The 14,038-nt window shown below is 40.6% G+C and overlaps 1 protein-coding gene across 3 annotated transcripts in view; it reads left to right on the plus strand.

Annotated features, from left to right (window-relative positions):
• LOC139697867 (PHD finger protein 21A-like) overlaps positions 1 to 14,038 on the plus strand; it is a 240,036-nt gene that overhangs the window by 171,262 nt on the left and 54,736 nt on the right. The window lies entirely within an intron of this gene.

The raw sequence follows: 14,038 nt of genomic DNA on the forward strand, positions 1-14,038 counted from the left end.
TATCTTACATTCTCATTCATTTTTGTGCAGAATTCTTCCACCTTCATTTCCTTTTACATTACGGGCTTGTTTACGGAGAATACCGCCCCAACTCTTTCGCTGGCCGTGAAATTCCCGTCCGACTTTAAATTGCGTCCCTCAGCTCTCTTTATGTACACAGAATCCTTCGCTCACATCCTCATAAATTACGTTCTTTTAATTTCGGGTTTCTGTTTGTTTATTCACATAATTGATTCCCTTAGTGCCCTGTGGAATGAGCAGTACGTTTTGTTTCGAGCCTTTCTTGAATTCTCCCAGTTTGCAAGTTTATTTTTTCCACTATTGGATCTTATTAGTGTTAAGAGAGCGCTCTTTTCCTAGAATGTAATTACTTCACTCCATCTTTATTCGGATTGAACTCATCATAGTTAAATTTCAAAACCGTATCTATTTCACGAAATTAAATCTTTGTTTAGTTCATATCTCTTTTGTATCATATTGTAATTGCTTCTTAATATTAGCACTCATTAGGGGAGGCAATCGGCAGCTGAGGTGATTCGTGCCGTTCGGAAAGGTGGTTGAGAATAGATAAGGTTTTATGGGAATGGGATAAATATGAAGAGAAGAGCGGCGTCGGAAATACCTTTCTCACAACGAAAAGTGCCGAGGGGTCACACGGTTAGCGTCCCATCCGACGGGCTTCGTAGCAGACTTAAGGTGCTCTCCACGTAGCACCCGAAGGTGAATCGGGTGAAAAATTTGATTCCGTTTGGATTCGAACCTGGGTTGGAAACCAGTTAATTATCTTCCATATCGACCTTGATAGAATAATCAAGAAACACAAACCCCATCATATTTATCTAGTTTAGCTACATTGGCTGAATTGACCCTTATCTGTTGAAAGTTTGTAGTTAAAAATTCTTCATCCTTAAAATATTGGAAAATCCTTTGCATAAATGTGTATTGTGATTTGGAGTTCGTGTTAAAATACAGCAATACTTTGAAAGGTATAATGACGTAGTGAATCGCATCTGAATTCCTGTTTTAAACTTTCTTTGTACCCTTCGTGTATTTTCATGTTAAGAATGGTACTGTCGCAAAAATGTTATTCAGTCTAAGCTGTATTTGCTGTCATCGATACTATCAAAGAATTTCCTCTTCGTTTGTGACCATCGAAGTGTAGTGCGGTAGGCATAGATAGCCTAACTAGTAAGATGTATTTTTTATGGCCGTGAGAGTTAATTTATTTTGTGCATCGATGCTTTTTGTGCCTACAGAGATGTTATTATTAATAGAAAGATTATTTTATTTTCCGTTATTATGCTGTATCGTATATTATTTTAATAACGGTAGTCATTACGCTTTTTGTTGTTGCTTACGAGGTAATATCATTATATTTTTTCGATTGTCCTTTTAGTGTCGTAAAATAGTGGTTTGATAAATATTTTTGGAGCAAAAATATGTTAACCCAATCAAGCTGGGTGTACATTTTTGTGCGATTTTTGTAACCTTATTGGTGGCTTTGAGTAAGGATGTTTAGACAAGATTTTTGAAAACTTTTATTTGGGCGTGGTTTTGTCCGACGCGGAATATTTGGCCAATGGAGCATGATAGGCATATATTGAAGGCATTTGAGATATGAGCGAGGAGAAAGGTGGAGTAGATAAAATGGACGGCGACGAAAACAAACGAAGAGGTATTAGGCATGCTGGGGAAGATAGAGGATAATAGGGAGAAATCCAAAGCAGCCAGGGAAACTGGATGCTGAGCATTTTGATTGGAGATGGGATGTTGGAAGCTGTGATTGCGGAGAGAACATTGCGCCAGCGAGGTATGGGTAGGAACAGGATAGGGATGTTGGACGGAATGAAGGGAGACGGAACGTATACGAGTACGTAATTTAAGAAGGGTTTTCTGTAGTGTGGAGTCAGGTCTGGCGAGGATGAGGAATGTGGAGGTGTTGACTTTTTGTCCATCCAATATCTACTTTGAAAGGTAAACTGCCAAATAATAAATAGAAACTTATTATAAATGCATCGAAAAAATTCGATTTAAAACATCTGTACAAATTTGTTTCTAAAATAGAATAGGAAATATCTGTGTTTATATATATATATATATATATATATATATATATATATATATATATATATTTGTATATATATATTTGTGTAGTGTGTAGTATTTGTATAGTATTTGTGTAGTATTATATTTCGGATATGCGTATCGCGGTCTCCCAACCATGCTGTTGCACCACCGCGAGGATTCGTAGTCTGTTATATACTGTCAGCCGCGCCGCGTCCGGGAGCAGGGGCCACTCTGCTGCTAAGTTTAAAAGAGAATGGCACTCATGTAGATCACGCTTAGATAACCTACCGTTATCTTTGGTAGTCTTGATGCCCCAGAATAATGCCATGCACTCCGCGTCCGGGGGGACTTCGATGAAGTGGCCTGGCTTGGGTACTGCGAGATCTTTGAAGCTCCTTTCGGCCGGTGGCATTCGGTGGTGGTATATATATATATATATATATAATACCATATAAAGTGCCACCCTTATAAAAGAGCCTGACACTTTATCTTGTATTTTTTTTAACTTTCTTATTTATTTCTAAATTATTTTGATCCCATCGTAATTCCTCGTCTACACTATTAGGCGCAGCTTATTGTTTGCTAGGGGACTTTCCCAACCTGAACGCAATTAAAATGACCCCATCACACCAGCATGGATTTTTCGGTACCCAAAGCAAACGTCAGTAGTTTCTGCGGTTTATGGCCATAGTACGAGTATTATCACGCCAACCGGGAAAGTCGGCGAAAACTCCCACATTTTCGTAATTCACAGAAAATAAGCCCGCGTGTTAAACTTTTCATTGTCCTTATTTTGGATTTGAAGCGAGGGAGGCTAATGGAAAAGGCATCACACGTCCAAATTCTTCCTCCAAATAACAAGCTGGACTACGATGTTTTAAGGCGTCATTCCGGCCTTTTCTTCCACGTCCTCAATTTTAACCCTGACCGTGATAAAATGTTATTTCACTCCCATTTCCTCCGCACCCCACCATCCTCTCCCCCACCACCCCTTGTGTCACATTACCCTGGCACGCACAAACCCACTCGTCCCCGTTATCTCCCTCCGCTCTCCCTCCCTCACTCCTTCCTCCTCCTCTCGCACTCTTCCAGCATCTCGTATTCCTATCCCGAGCCCCCTCGTTATCTACTCTCCTTCCTCCTCTTCCCTTTCCATTCGCCCCTTTCCCCTCCGTCCCTCACTTCCACCCTTCCTTTCCACCCCTCCGGGCCTCGCTCTCCATCCCCCCTCTTCCTCCTGCCCCTTTCTCCGACAGGGGGTCCCTCTCATCTCCCTGACGTCCATATTAAGGGCCCATCTCCCCCCCCCCGAGCATCCCCGCCTCGTCCCGCTCCCCTCGGGATTATTCATTCCGTCAGCCCGGCTCATTCCTTCCTTCCTCTCCGTCCTTCGCGTCGCTCTTGGTCCCGTCTCGCCTTCTTCGCTGCGTCTCTCTTGTCCTTCCGGTGTTCGTGTTGCCTCCCGATCTTTAATTCAAATGCAGAACAGTCGTCGAGAGGCCTCATCGTGGAGTTTGATTTTCACCGGTTATAAGCCATGATCTGTGTCAATAAAAAAGTAGCATTCACGCCTTGAGTTCATTGGGGAAAAAAGGACTACGGATCCCATAACATTATGGATCTGGTGTGGTGGTTTTACTTGTTGAAGTTGTTTACTATTGTTCTTGCGATTTCAGAATTCGGTGTTCCCACGAGTTTAAATTCGATGATCCCATTATTTTTCTGGGTGTCGCATTCTTCGAGCAACCCGAAGTTGTCGAGTTCGGACCCCACTGCGTGAATTTCGGCTGCATTATCAATGCAAGGAATTTTCACGCAGGCGTGGCTCATGCTCAATAGCGCCTTCAAAACTCAAATTCTTCTGCTACAATGCTTAATGAGAAGAGGCAATGACAGAGTGTATTTGCCCTTAAGTGATAATGGTGTATTATCCACATCTGAATTCTCCATACTCGGGCCTTAAATGGGTAGTGATTTTACATTTGCGGGGCAACTCGCTCTGTATTCTCCCCGCGTTATGAGCTATAGCTTAAAATTGTCGGGAGGGTCGTTTCGATAGAAATAAAGCCTCCTGTTCAGATTAAAACCTCCGCGAGGCTCGAGCGAATTTATCTCTCGCGACTCGCCGAGCATATTTAATGGATAGTGATTTCCATGTCCGGAGTTTGAATGGTTCCGACATTTTGAGGACTGATTAATAAAATACGTTTCTGCGCCAACATTCAGAGAGGTAGGAATTGATGGAAAAAAAATGCCGGAGATGGAGTCATGGAAAAGCCGAGTGGTAACTACTGGGAACGTAACTCTCATTAACGGTGCCGCACGTTCATTCCCGGCTCCTCATCGCCCACCTTCCCCCCTCACCCTCCCAATTCACTCCATCATCCACCCGGTTCCCCTTTCGTCCGAATTTTCGCGTCTTCCATCTCCCGCTCTAACCCATCCTCGCCGAGTCGGGCATTTCATCTTCCGTTAGCTCCAATTCCTCTCGTCCTTTGATGAGGGGAATATACATTTTATATCATGCGCCCCTCGTCTTTTTTTCTCATCCCAGTCCAAAACCGGCTTACCCGCTGAGCTCTCATAAGGGAGTATCCCGTGCCCTTCCAAAGACACTAATCGCTTGAAACTATTCGCACGGCTCTTATCTCTCGTATTATCTCTTCCCATCCCTTACCATCACGCCATTCCTATTCAATTTGGATTCAGCGTCCCTCATAGAATGGTGTATGTGTTTTTGTATATGTTTGTGCTGTAAATGTATACATTCGCGTGAATGTTTATACGTGTCGCCTGCCCTCGTCAATAGCAGATGTTCTCCGTCGGCACATTTGAACATTTTTGGGAGTGGCCTTTTTTGTTTTACATGTGGTTATGCAAATTCTTAGTCGTAGCTGAAACACATAAGAAAACATAGAAACCCAATAACAAAAGGGAACTCACTATTTTTGTATCCTGGTGGCACAGTGAGTGAAATGGTCACTATCATGTCACCATTATTTGAGGAAAGGATACCCTGAGAACCATTCTCACCCTTTCTCTGAAGAAAGTGGTTTCGCAATCGAAGTATCAAATATATTTAATTCTAACTTTTGGCTGTTTGTGCTATTGCGACATAACGCAGTCCTTGCGGAATGACGCACTTTGACTGCGCGTTGTTCAAACGGATATGAAATATGTAACAACCGTAGAGATGAAATAGCTCATCTGTGCCCTTCTGATTATTCTATTCGTGGCTTTAAATTTTAAGGGATTACATTTTTTTGTTGCTCAACTTCCTCTCCCAATGCCTTTTTCTTTCAGCTCCTTGAGTACCGTATTTTACCGAGAAATGAATTTTAAAAATAAACTTCGTGCCATTCTATCGATGTCGGAAAAAAATAGATTGAAATCAACTGCAAATATAAAGTTTTGTAACATTCTTGAACATGAATTAATTATTATTTTAATTTTTTAACTTGAGGTAAAACTGATTTATTTTGGATTTTAATCGCTAGCAATCCTACTCTTCTGCTATACTTTGGAATTGCTTTTTGGTTCAGGAAACATTGGTCCAACAAGCTTTAAATTGCTTTTGATTAATTTGTGTACATTTTATATTTTTTGAATTAAAATGCATAGATTTATTATATGTATATATATATGTATGTATGTATGTATGTATATATATATATATGTATTTATTTATTGACTTGATTGAGTTGTTTATAGATTGCTTCGTTGTTGTTAATCCCAAAATAAACGGTACTATTTATGCATTTATTTCATTATCTGAAATGACGGGTGCGAATCCCTACCCATGCAAACCGCTGTATTATCCCAATCCAAAAAACCCAGAGAACCATAGTAGAATGAAAAATACGTAGTGCCTAACACTGTTCCTAAGGTTTCAACAAATTTTTGCGATCCTGAAGACACTCTTTCGCGCTTGAGCGGCCGATGGGCCCTGTTGTACTCTTTTTGCCCCGATTTTATTTTTTTAAATAAATTCGAAGGCGGAAGCCCGCTGGCTTGTCGCCGTCCATCATCGTGGAATGGCGATATGTCCGCGGCGTAACTTCGGGGATCATAACTTCTCTGAGATGTGGAGAAGTCGCGACGCCGACTCCCCCCTCTCCCACTAACTCCTTTCCCTCCCTCCCCCCTTCCCTCCCTGGCCTCCGTCGTGCTTCCAGTTCGGGCTCCCTTTCAATCTGGACCACTTTTCTTTCCTCTCCTTTCTTTGATCTCCGACTCCGAATTCCTTATTCCTCGAAAGTTCTCGCGTTCAAAAGGAGTGGTGGTGTTGGTGGGAGGGGCTAGACGTCTGATGGGAGGAGAGAGGGATTAAGTGAGGGCGGAGGGAGGGATTGTGGACGGTCGGGTGTGGGCGAGGGAAGGTGGAGGGAGGAGAGGGAAGGATTTAAGGGATGAAAAGAAGATTGGAGGGGGCGCTCGAGTGAGCTGTATTAAAAAGCAGGGGTGTGTTTATATATTCGGAATTCGGGTAGGATTCTTTTAAGGCCGTATTTACACTTAATGCCGTCACGCAATGTTAATGAATAGGGAAGGCTCTCTCGCTCTCTCTCTCTCATAAGGTTGACTGTATTTCTCGGGGATCTCAGTTTGTGTTTCTCCAGGAGTCAGTCACATGCCTCTGCGCCTTCTGGTTTAATCGTAAAATTAGTATGCTGTTGCTAGTAATCTAATAGAGTGATTAGAGTAGGCTACTAATGCGTCGACACTTCTTGAATTCGCTATGGCTGGTTTCTGAGTTAAAAGAGACCCTAGAGACCTGCTGTTTCTCTTATCATGAATTGTTTGCAATTGCAGCATTCATTACTCTAGGATTATAGGATTCTCTTCGTTTGAAAAAATAATGCGGAGGAAATCCGGAAATCGCAAATGATTGCACCTGCTTCTGCTCCGAATCTAGTACCCAAGTCGCGTCTATTGGTGTTATTGTTGTAGACCACTGTGGACTGGTGATGTGGCAGTTTTTTTATTTGAAACGTACTCTCGACGATGATTCTTGTTGTTTTATGGATCTCGGTGGAGGTATTTTTCCGGTATCACCTCGGCCAAATGAAAGATATCAGTCCATCATATTTTTTTTGTGTAGAATGTTCTACGTATCCGTATATCGGAGAAGAAAACTCGTCTCCGATTCCATTATGTATTAAATTTCCTTTTAAGTCCTTCTCCGTGGTCGTGAGACGTCTGAAATAAAATGAAAAAAGGAGGAAAGATGGACAGTTTTGTAAACATGATGCTTCAGACGAATGAAATAAATGGGTCTGCTTGAGTGGTAAACTAAATTTTCCTTTAGGGTGATGAAATCACAAATAAAATGAATGAACTCTCCTGGCATTTTCCAAGAAAATAAGTTTAAAAAAATTTAATAATTGAAGGATAGAAGAAAGGGAAGGTAAGGAAGGAAAGATAATTAAAATAGTCGAGGAAGTGATGTGTATTATAAGCTAATGAAAGTTATCAATATCAGGAAAATGGGTTAAAAATAGCTTTATCAAATAGGAATGGAGAGTTGAAGAATTTTAATTTTGAGATTACCAACCCAAAAACTCCACTATCCGCTAGAGTGTGTTTTTTTTCCAACTTGAGTAATTTTAATAATTTACGATTTCAGTTATCTTCCCTGTAGTGTTTTGCTTTCCCGTTTTGACCTTACATTATGGGTCTACTAGTCTTTCATCTCAGTAGGCACTAACGCATCTTACACTTCGCACTTACATCTCCACGACGTGACTTTAAGTTTTACGATATCTAATGCACTCGAGACTCTCATTACCATGTGAACGGACGGTGTGCGAGTAAATTACTTATCTCGTAGGTACAAAAACGCTGATAACGTATTCCGCGACTACAATAACCACTCGGGATCTAGTTTGCGTGCTCATATACGGGACGATTTCCGCAGCGGAGGCCAGGAAAGAATAAGAAGGAGATGTCATGTGTGATGTGCCTAAGAATTGGCTCTGACAAAAGCAAAAGGAGAGAGACCGGAGGGGGTGGTTTGTGGGAGATGGAAAGCGAGGGTGAAAGGGCGGTGGTTCGAGGGAGGGTTAGTGACGATAAGAATGCGGAAAGAGGGTCGGGTAGGAGCGAATGAGGGCCGGGCGGGAGGGGGAGGAATGAGATGGGATTGTGGGAGGGAGAGACACCTATCTCACCCTCCCTATCTTTTTCGTACATTATTCCACGTATTTACCCATTCCTCCCAGGCTCCGTTCAACCTCATTCATTCATTCATTCATTCAGCCTCTCCCCTCTCGCCTTTCTTCTCTCGTTACGTCTTCCCGGAAACTTCTTCCCCAATCATTCCCTCCCGCTTATTTTTTTTCCGTCTTCCTCTCCAGAGCCACGATTTCTTTTGCTCCCGATTTCTTTCGCTCCCCCTGCCTTTTCCTCCCCCTCCCCTCTTCAGTCCACCCCTCACGCGATCACTCCATCCGATGGTGATAGACCGGTGGGGAATTGGGGGTGCGGAGAAACTTTTTCCTTCACTTCAACTCCTCCCCACCATCCTTTTTCATGAACACTGGTGTAAAAAAACCCATTTCCGACCCCACCCAACGGCAGGAGGGGCCCTGTCTTCATGCCGTTAACGTTTCGCGCCCCCCCCCACCTCGGTGTCTTAACTCTCTCCTTCCCTCCAATCCTGGCGTAGCCCCGTTAAATGCGCGATGCATGGCTATCGATACCTGCGTGCTAATATCGGAACGGTTCATCAGTTGTTTATATTCGATTGCACGTTAATGCACTGTTTCAATCACCGGTTTCATCATTCGTTATTCTTGTCGTGTTATCATTTTTCTGCCTTTCTGGGTTTATTATGTTCACTCTGTCTGACAAACTTGGTAATTGTAATGAAATAATCCAGGAATTTAGGCGATAAGCATGAATTAATTCAAATATATCATTTTCAATTATTTCCGCAATTTAAAATTTTATGAATAAATACGTGGTCCCTCACAGGATTATTAACTTTTCTATTCCCGTTATTTGATTTGTGTTAATGCATTATGTTTAAAAGTTGAGGTCTTTGATTGACGTTTATTTTTAATCACATTTTGTGAAATGGTATGATCACGTCATAGCAGCGGAAATATATGACAAAAATATTGGTTAACTTAATCGCTAAAACTCCTGAAATTACTTGCAATCAACTTTTTTCCGTAAATTTAACCTGCGTTGTACACATTGTCTGATTTATCGTTGGTAATGCCCTGCTAATAACTCTATTAGAATTTGTGTCACTAAATTATTGCACCCTGGTTGATCGCGCTTACTTAGGCGAACAATTTCAGTTTCTTGAAGGGTATTACAAGAAGCACAACAATTTCCTCATTTAATCTGCAATTCCTTTTCATGGGGAAACCGCAGTCGTGGTAAATATATCATAAAGGGCGAAATTTCAGTCCGTAATAAATTTTTTAAATGCCTTTCAAGGCGAAAGATTACCGCATAGAGGAGCCCAAATCTGTGTCCTTTAATCTCAGTATCCGTTTTCCTCTTCCCTCCGTTGCTCTTCTCGCTCCCATTCCTTACCGCTCCTCCACTGGCGGCCTCCTCTTGCCACCGCACCGGTATTCTTTCTCCCAGTCCCCACCCCCATCCCCCGTCCTCACTCGCCTCTCCACCCCCTCGGCGTCGTCGTCGGGGAAGGCAAGGGCTTTCGGGCGAGAACACTACCTGCTCGCCGTGACTTCACTCTCGAAAGCTCCCCCTTCATGTCCCTCCCCGCCTCACCACTTCCCTTCTCACCCGCCCTCTCTCCACCCCACTCTTACACCGTTGTAGATATATAGAGAAACCTCCCTTTCGGCTTCCCACACCTCCGCCGTGGCACAACGCTCAGAAATATGTGACTAGCAAACCTCCCCCCTTCTCTCTCATTCCCGAAACGTGCGATGGCGCACGGCACTGGGTGTTTTACGCCGTTGGCTTTGCGAAGTACAGTTTCAATTAGGTTACGCGTCGGTAGTTGGGATTTCCCGGAGCACTATCCCCAAAAGGGGAATCAAAATTGATAGGTTGGTTTGTTGCGGTAGATCGTGTTCATTGCATGGCCGATTGATTGAAATGTATCGCTGGTGTGCGGGAAGGCTTTCGCGACTCGAAATCCGTAGTGCGAGGCACCGTCTTGCAGTGCCTACGGCGACTAAAAGCATTGCTTTTGTTGAGGTAAGCTCGACACTAGGCATCTAGAATGCCTTAAGTAATTAAATATTCAGTTTTAAGTTCGCAATTTTGTGTTCCTTTTACGTTCACATTTTCCTTCAGCGCTGTTTTTCTGCAGCTGTGGCAGCCTTATTGCAGATTATAGTAATAGTTATATCAGTTGTTGCTACCAGGTTAGGGTGGACTTAAGATGGGCCCAGGCACTACACGCTACTGTGATCCCAAGCCCTATCTAAAATTATACAAAATATCCTTAAACCCTATATTACGTATGGCAAAAATTCGTTCTTTAGCTTTGCATACTTTTTACCTTACTGAATTCCAGCAAAAATGCCTGTTATTTTCCTTCCTTTACCTCGCTTTGCCAGCATTCCCCACTCTTATCACCGCCTTCAACATCTCATTGCCTCTCCAACATTCACTTGTCCCGCATTCTTCACATTTTTCCCAACAGCCCTCTCTCTTCCCTTACAATTCCTAGAACTACATTGTTTGTTTTCCCATTCATATTATTTTTCCGTTCCTATCCACATCCAAATTTTAAAAAATAACATATTGAAATTAATATTTGTGTAATTTAAATAGGTTTTAATGAATTGATTATACATCAAAATTCATTTGCACTGGTCAAATATGAGGTACAATATTGATGCTGTATTTTTAATGAATTTGGATTTTATTTTTGGATTTATGATTTTTTATGTATAATCGTAAATATAATTTTTTCAGATGATCTTTAACGGGTTTCGTGAACGTGCGTGGTTTGGTTAACTCATTGTTTTGCCCTTATTTAAATTTTGTTTGGCTCTGACTGTGTGCCCCCTTACAATCTCTTAGCATAGAATTTCATCGGAAATAATGACCTAAAGTTATATTTCTGTAATGTTATGTCGGAATGCGATTAATGCGTTGAAAATGAATTGTGGTGGACATTTTGTGCGCACAGCATCCGACAAATATATTAACCTTAATGTATTGGTTTTATTAACTCGCCTACCTTTCGATGTGACGAGTTTTCTATTAAGTCGGGAGTCAAGGAGACGGCAGCTCTGATTGTGACTTTTCATTTCAAGTTAAATAGAAGTCGTCATCCGTAATCTTTCCTTTTGAAAAGCCAGTAAACCGGGGTATGGAGTTCGATTGCCTCCTGCCGAAGTTTGCTATAATTTACACAGTTTCGCTCTATACGGTGGTGTGATATCCTGATGTATTTTCGGTCAAAATCTTATTACTATATTAATTCATGCATGTACACAATAATTAGTATTATAATACTAATTATTGTGAAAAACATGAATTTATAAAGCGGTATCGATTGGTTTGAAGTGTGCGTCATAGTGCTGAGTGTCTGTAAGTGTTTTTATCCTCATTATTTGAGGAATTAATTTGTGAAGCCCAAGACTTGGAAGCATTTTGTCAAGCCGAAGTGCTGAAAGCATGTTGTAATGCGATTAAGTTTATTTTTCGAGCGGAGCTTCTTGATAAAGAAAGAAACAGCTCCTTGTGTGTCTGCAGTACATCAATGTCATTTTCCCCCTTTTATAGCCTGTGTTCAGATGCCTTAATATTTCGAGAATCTTGAGGGAGGAATGAATTTAAGGCGATGATATCACTTCAGCTTATTAATCCTCTCGCATTAATTTATTGGGCGTAATTAAGAGTTATGGAGGCTGTTGTAGTATTAAGTTTTAAATTATTCATTGAATAATAACTGTTCGTGATTCTTCGCTGACAGCCGTGCAAATGCCTTTCCCTAATAAAAGCTTTGCTATGACTACCTTCCATCCAAGCTATTAAATGAAAGTAGTTTGAATGTCATCTCACGCTAAATGCTATTTATATGCATTAAATGACTGTCTTTTTTGTCGAAATAATTTTCAGTGTTTTATGCTTGAAAGTAACTGTGAAAGCAAAATGGCGCCAGTAGAAAATAAGCAGTCGTGGGAATATGAATATTTGCAAGCGACTTGCGGTCGGTATATGGAGTTTATTTTTTTCTTTAAATAATTGAAGAAAGAACTTCCTCATCCCTTATTGAATAAGTGTTTCTTTTGACAATGACGGAATTCCTCATTGTTGAATTTTAATCAGAGTATGTATTTTAGGATTTTTAGAACTTTTATGACAAAATAGCCTTAGCTGTGTATCCTTTATTAAGATAAATATGACTTGACCAATTCTCCTTTTCAACTCCCTAGCAAAGCATCAGTTCTTGAGAGGATAATTGCGAAGTTCGGCTTCAAAAGGTATTTCAGCGGACGTTTTCGTCCGTTTGACTGCGTAGAATTTTTATCGCAGTCACATAGAATGTCCTGAAGTGAAAGTTAGATGTTTCCTCGGTATTAATGTATAAATCATTCTGGCTTGGATGCGTGTAAAATTAATAATTTACTGACGTATGATATTTTTTGCAGGGTATTTTTTCGTTTCTCTATAAATCATTCCGGAAATTCTTCCTCTTTATTGGCATCTCCTGATAGAGAGTTGTATTATATTCTCGAGGAAATTTCTTTTTCAACATCAAGCAATAAATATTTGATTTCAATTGGTATAATGTTCATTCATTTCCATTTCTGCGTCCTTTGAAAGAGCAGATGGTTTTGTAATGTCGGTCTTCCTTTAATGTTTAACTGTTATTAAGCGTACAAAGAAAATTTTTCCCGAGCATATACGCACATTGCGATAAATAGAATATTTCTCAAGAATTGTCTATTTATATTCTTCTTTGAATATACCAAGTGGCAGACGACGAAAATAGAGGCAATTATGGGGTAGAACATTCACTTCAGGATGAAGCAAAACTCTGTTATGCCTCGCAACCGGCGGAAGCTCTCAATAATCTTCTATTATGTGATACCATTTTAGTTGATCCAATTATATTTCAGACTTGCCAAGTTAGATTTCCTCGCGATGAATTTTGTGCCTTTGAAACTTTCTCATCAGTATTCAACCAATTTAAGTATTCTTGAGTGAAATCGGTATTTCAAAATCCTTATTTTCTATATTTAAGGACCCCTTAAATGCCAAATAACGAAGCGGGTTATTATTTTGCGATATGTAAATTGAGTTATTCGCATTAGATTTGCGTTTTTGGACTAAGTCGCTTGGTGGGTAGAGAATTTGGCTAATAATAGGTGGATCGGGGGTTTAAAATCTAAGGGACGCATCAGACTAATCCTGTTTGATATCTAAGCAACGTTAGGAGCAAGCTACGTTCTCGCATTTTATGGAAGCCAAAACCTTTTGGGAGTCACTATTTTGGCAGGGAAAGGAATTGCGGATCCTGAACAGATGTTTAAAATCCCATGCTATTTAATTTATTTTATAAAGACTTCAACTATCAAAATACTACCTTAAATTATCAAAACCAACCTTATGGTTGAATACTAAGGTGGTTGTAGGGTCGTGTGTTTAGTAGTGATTATTTCATACTATTATGAGTATGGAAGCTTACATTATATAAGTTAAATACCAGATCTTTGTGGCACTAAATGTCGTTCGTTACGGATTGTGCCATGAAAACAAAAGGTAAAAAAATCTTTTAATAGCTTCAAGCGACTTACATATTTTCCTTTTGTTAGGTGAGGGAAAATGTTTAAAGCCAGTATTATTGTTTATGAGATGCTGTAAAAATGTTGTTCTTTCTGTTCGCGATTTCTAAATTTAAATCCGCTCTATGTTTAAATAAAAGAAAAAATAAGGTCTCGATGATGCTTTATGATGAGATATGTTTGAGTTTAAATTTTTTTATACCTTAGTCGATTTAATGAACAACACATTCCTTGAGGCG

This window comes from Hetaerina americana, unplaced genomic scaffold (assembly GCF_022747635.1).
Source record: "Hetaerina americana unplaced genomic scaffold, ioHetAmer1.1.p SCAF_8, whole genome shotgun sequence".
NCBI classification, from domain to species: Eukaryota; Metazoa; Arthropoda; class Insecta; order Odonata; family Calopterygidae; genus Hetaerina; species Hetaerina americana.